Source organism: Vombatus ursinus, unplaced genomic scaffold, assembly GCF_900497805.2.
Source record: "Vombatus ursinus unplaced genomic scaffold, bare-nosed wombat genome assembly UNPS02014818.1, whole genome shotgun sequence".
Classification (NCBI taxonomy): domain Eukaryota; kingdom Metazoa; phylum Chordata; class Mammalia; order Diprotodontia; family Vombatidae; genus Vombatus; species Vombatus ursinus.
Genome location: NW_020954596.1, coordinates 1,409,683 through 1,415,530, shown reverse-complemented (window position 1 = coordinate 1,415,530; position 5,848 = coordinate 1,409,683).

Genomic DNA, 5,848 nt, shown 5'->3' with positions numbered 1-5,848 from the left:
AATATGCTGGCTCCAGTTCATATTGCCTCACAAAAACCATTTGCTAAAGCTAGGAAATCAGCAAATGCTACATATAAATAAGGGCTTGATTTATTTTTTATTATTCTCTAGACTTAATAAAATGATGGAAAAATGTAAATAGTGCAGATTAATGTTAGAAGGGTGGTGTACCTTTTTGGAGAGCTGGTTGTTCAATACACCCTTGGATAGATATAAATATTTTGTTGTTTAGTTATTCAGTCAAGTCTAACTCTTTGTGACCTCAAGAACCATAGCATTCCAGGCCCTTCTATCTTCCACTATCTTCTGAATTCTGTCCAAGCTCATGTTCATTCCTTCCATGATGCTATCCATCCATCTCATTCTCTACTTTCCCCTTCTCCTTTTGCCTTCAGTCATTCCCAGCATCAGGGTCTTTTCCAATGAGTCCTGTCTTCTCATTATTTGTCTAAAGTTTTTAAGCTTGAACTTCAGTATTTGTCTTTCCAAAGAATAGTCTAAATTAATTTTCTTAAGTACTGACTGATTTGATCTCCTTGCAGTCCAAGAAACTCTCAAAAGTCTTCTCCAGCACTACAATTTGAAAGCATGGATTCTGTGGCACTCAGCTTTCCTTATAATCCAACTCTAACAGTCGTACATTACTACTGGAAAAACCATAGCTTTAACTATACAAACCTTTGTCAGCAAGGTGATGTCCCTGCTTTTTAGTATGCTGTCCATTTTTGCCATAGCTTTCCTTCCAAGAAGCGAGCATCTTTTAATTTCATGGCTGCAGTCTCCATCTGCAGTGATCTTTGAGCCCTAGAATATAAAATATGACACTGCTTCTATTTCTTCTCCCTCTATTTGCCAGGAAGTGATGGGACCAGTTGTCATGATCTTAGCTTTTTTAATGTTAAGCTTTAAGCCAGCTTTTACATTTTCCTCCTTGACCCTTATCAAGAGGCTTCTTAATTCTTTACTTTCTGTCATTAGAGTTGGTATCATCTGCATATCTGAGATTGTTGATATTTCTCCCAGAAACCTTAATTACAGCTTTCAATTTGTCCAGCCTGGCATTTCATATGATGTCCTCTGCGTATAAGTTAAATAAATAAAGTGACAATACTTGCTGTACACCTTTCCAAATCTTAAACCAGTCAGTTGTTCCCTGTTCAGTTCTAACTATTGCTTCTTGACCCATTGACAGGTTCTTCAGGAGACAAATAAGACGATCTGGTACTTTCATCTCTGAGGACTTACCACATTTTGTTGTGATCCACACAATCAAAGGCTTTAATGTAGTCAATGAAGCAGAAGCAGATATTTTTCTGGAACTCCCTTGCTTTCTCCATTATCTGGTGAATTTTGGCAATTTGTTCTCATGTTCCTCTGCCTCTTCCAAAATCAACTTGCCCTTTTGGTAATTCTCAATTCACATATCGCTGAAGCCTGGCTTGCAGAATCTTAAGCATGACCTTGCCAGCATGTGAGATAAGTGCATTTTTTCTTTGGTAATTTGAACATTCTTTGGCATCGCCCTTCTTTAGGATTGGGATGTAAACTGTTGAGTTTTCCAAATTTGCTGGCATATTTAGTACAGCACTTTAATAGCATTATCTTTTAGGATTTTAAATAGCTCAGCTAGAATTCCATCACTTCCACTAGCCTTATTGTTAGCAATGCTTCCTAGGACCTACTTGACTTCATTCTCCAGGAGGCATGGATCTAGATCAGTAACCACACATAGAGGTTATTGGTGATGTTAAGAGCTTTCTTATAAGTTCTGTATATTCTTGCCACCTCTTCTTAGTCTCTTCTGCTTCCATTAAGTCCCTTTTTTATGTATTTTATCGTACTCATTTTTGCATAACATGTTCCTTTGATTTCTTTAATTTTCTTGAAAAGATCTCTTTCCCATTCTGTTGCTTTCTTCTGTTTCTTTGATAGCAATAAGTTATACCTGAGTAAGTTCCCTGCTAAAATGAGCTGTTATTCTTCTTTAAATCCTGAATCTGACTGGAAAAGTCATGAACATGGATATAAATTGTTGCAAATTAGTCAAACAACATGAAGTTAAATCCTCAGCTGATCCTTCAGTTCAATTCAATTCAGTTCAACATATATTTATTAAGTTCTTATTCTGTTCCAGTAACAGTGCTAAATGCTGTGGATACTCAGGTCTTAGGATGAATCTGTGATGTTATTTGTGTACATATTCCCTGCCTTTACTGATGAAATTCCTTCCATGTAGTCTCATCATGTTAGAGTTTCATCCATGCCTTTTGGTCAACCAATCAGTCAGTTAACAACATTTATTAAGTACCTACTATATGCCAAGCATTGTGCTAAGTGCAGGGGATACAAAGAAAGGAAAAAAGACAGTCCCTGCTCTCAAGGAGTTTATAGTCTAATGGAGGAGATATTATGCAAACAGCTATGTACAAAAATGATATATACAAGATAAATTGGTAACAGAGAGAAGGCACTAGCCTTGAGAGAGGGAGGGGACAGGGAATCATTCCATAAGTTCTCCATAGAGGATCCATTCAATTCAGTGTAGACCTTCCTTTTTTTTAATTTCCATGGGAACAACATAGGATTTGAGCTACACATCTATACCGTCTTTAATTTTTTTGCCACATGATCAGCCCACCTTCTTTTCCCATCATACATATCCTTTTATGCCGCTTCTGTGCAGATCCATTGTTGGTAATATGCTGTAGGCTTTCTACCAACCACACATCTTTCTTAAAGAAGCAGTTTTCTTTATTTTATTAGTATAATGAAAGGACCGGCTAATGAAAGCCTAGTCTTTAAACTCTACTCAATATCTGCTGTCTACTGCCATTGTAGAAAGACACTCATCTAACCTGAAACTTTTGAGCAGTTCTTCATGCCGGAACCTAGGTACTGACCTGACTGGGAGATGAGTCCGGGAGGTTAGCATTGGAGTAATTCCTGACCGTATGGCCTATGGAAAACTCTACTAGAGGTCATGCTTTTCTTCTATTTCCTTATGTAATTACCTCCTGGGAGTTGGCTTTATCCTTTGCTGCTACTCCCATAGGCTGGTATCCTACTAAGATCCTGTTGGCTTCGGATCCTATTGACCAGAAATCATGTAATCATCAGGTCCTTCTGAAGGGCTCCAGACCAGAATTCCTGCAGTCTTTTAAACATCTTCTCATGCTGTCCTCGATTGGAGGGAGGAGATTTTTTGATATTTCTCTTTGGTTTTATTGAATCATTTTTTTTTTTTTTGCTTCATCTGGCATTTTTTTTTCATCTTTATGGAGTGTTTCTCCGGGCAACTGGGACTGACTAAAACCTTTAATGTCACCAATTTGCTAGAAATGACTGCCCAAATTTTGTATGAATATAATAGGAAAAGTAATTTCATATCTGTGATTTTATCTAAACCTCACAATATGCTGTGAAGTAGACAGGGGGATGCAATATTGTCCTCATTTTACAGATAAGGAAACTGAGGCTTAGAGAGATGGAGTGATGACCAAAATTAAACAACTTGAATCATAGAATTTCAGGTTTGGAGAACTGTGTTATGTAGGGGTCTGATTGGGTTAGAGGACAGCACAACTGTCATCTTTCTACTTCTGAACATTTCTACTTTTTTTAATGAAGCCTGATTACATTGACTTTTTTTGCCTCTCACATCAGACTGCTGACATGTTCTACCACTGCCTCCGCTTTGGAGGAATAGTAATAATAATAATAATAGTTAATATTTATAAAGTGCTTACTATATGCCAAGCACTGTGTTAAAATAAACTTTATAATTATTATCTCATTTGGCCCTCACAACAATCCCAGGTGGTAGGTGCTATTATTACCCCTATTTTACAGATGAGGAAACTGAGGCAAGAAGAGGTTAAGTGACTTGCCTCAGATCACACAGCTAGTAAGTGGCTGAGGCTGGATTTGAACCAAGTGTGGCATACTTCAGGCCCTGTGTTCTATCAATTGCATTATCTAGTTGCCTCTAGAAGTGTAATGATATCATCAGAAGCTATCAGCAGCTCTGCAGTGTCAGAGGCTTGAGTTATCTCTTCATACATGTGTCCTGGCCACATGTATTCCCTATGTGTATATCCTACCCTTACATGTTTCCTCCCTGTGTGTCACTCCCAATGGGTACCTTTATCATACATTTTGCCCATATGTACATCTACCTTTGTCCGTTCTTTCCACTGATGATATTTATTGATGTATTTGTGGAAGGGTGTACACCAGATTTCTTTGGGAGTGTGTGTGTGTTTTATTAACTACTTTTATTACTATGATATTTTGTTAAATAGGTGAGTCCCCTATGGAGAACTTTTGGAAGAGCATTGACCAGAGTAGCACAGAATGGACAGGCATGGATTGGTTGTAATCTGCATCATTGGATGGGACTCCCATATTGATGAGATCACAGGTCCATTTGTGTATTTCAACACTGAGACTATTTCATCAAATGCCTTTGCTCTGAACTAATTGTGTCTTATGACTGACTAAAAAAAGTAAGCACATTGGAAGGAGCTCATGAACTACAAGCCAACCATCTCTTAAGGTAGACTGAAGTTTTTGTAGATTAATTATAAATATCTAACCTCCTGCTTCCACCCAGAACCTCTAACAAAAATTGCTCATCTTCAATGAACTAAACTATTATATGAATGTTGGTTTCCTATGAATGTCTGATTCTGCTCACCAATGGATCTGAGTTTACCACATTCTGGGTTCAGCTAATGAACTAAGATGGAGAAGCAGAAACTGGTAATAAACTCTCTGAATCTATCCCCTAAAGCTCTGAACTACTTTGACCAATGACTGTCCTGTGCCAGAGAGGGATTCAGGTTATTAAGGAAGAAATAAAGGAGGCATCTGGCAGTAGGATATACATGGAAAGCTATGCCACCTCCTTATACAACCTGTGGGTTCTGCAGGAGTTGATCACATTTGCTAAGGAGAACATGGAATCTCCTTCTAGGGCATGTTAAAAACAAGAAAAAAAGATTTATGTGTTGTTTTAAATAATTATTTTCATAAGTTAGATATGTATATATACATTAATGTATATGTCTGAGATAGAATCATCCACCTCCTTTCCTATTTGGTATATTCTTCATATTGTCCATGGGCAGAGGAGCACAGTAGAAGAGAAATGTATATCCTAATCCTATGTGGCTGATCTGTGTAATCTCAGGTGCAGAAACTCCAGGTACTGCCTATGCCTTGAATCCTTTCCAAAAAGAAGGAAAGCTACTTAAGTAGATGATACTAAAACCCTCTGCATCAAAGTTGTTTGTGAATTCTCTTCTCATCAAGGTAAATTGGGAGTTATTTTTACTGCCTTTGGTCCTGGAATGATTCAGAAAGGGGTAGGTGGGATAGATTCTGAGATTTATATAGTATATACATATTTATGCAGTAGATTTCTATTATAAATCAGACCATCCTGAGGTGACACCAACCTTTTGGTGACAAAGGACAGAATAAAAGAACAGTGGCTGCATTGTATGACCATTTTCACTCACCCTTTTGGAACTTCTGGGGTGGAGACAAGCCACACACCAGAAAGTAGGTGCTATCCAGGGACTGGATGGGAAGAAGATGCTTTGCCATGCTTATCTGCAATCCAGAGTTTTCTGAGGATTCAAGATTAGATTGATGAGCCAGAGAGACTTTTTTTAATTGCTGAGTTTTTTTAAAAAATATTTATTTTGCTTCTGAATATTGCGTAAAAGTCTCTCTCTTGTCCCTAGTCTCCATGACCCTCAGTTATGTGAGGGGACCTCTACATAAAAGATTGGGACAGAAAGCAAAGAAAAGGAAGATTTAGGGAACAATCTCTGTGCAATGG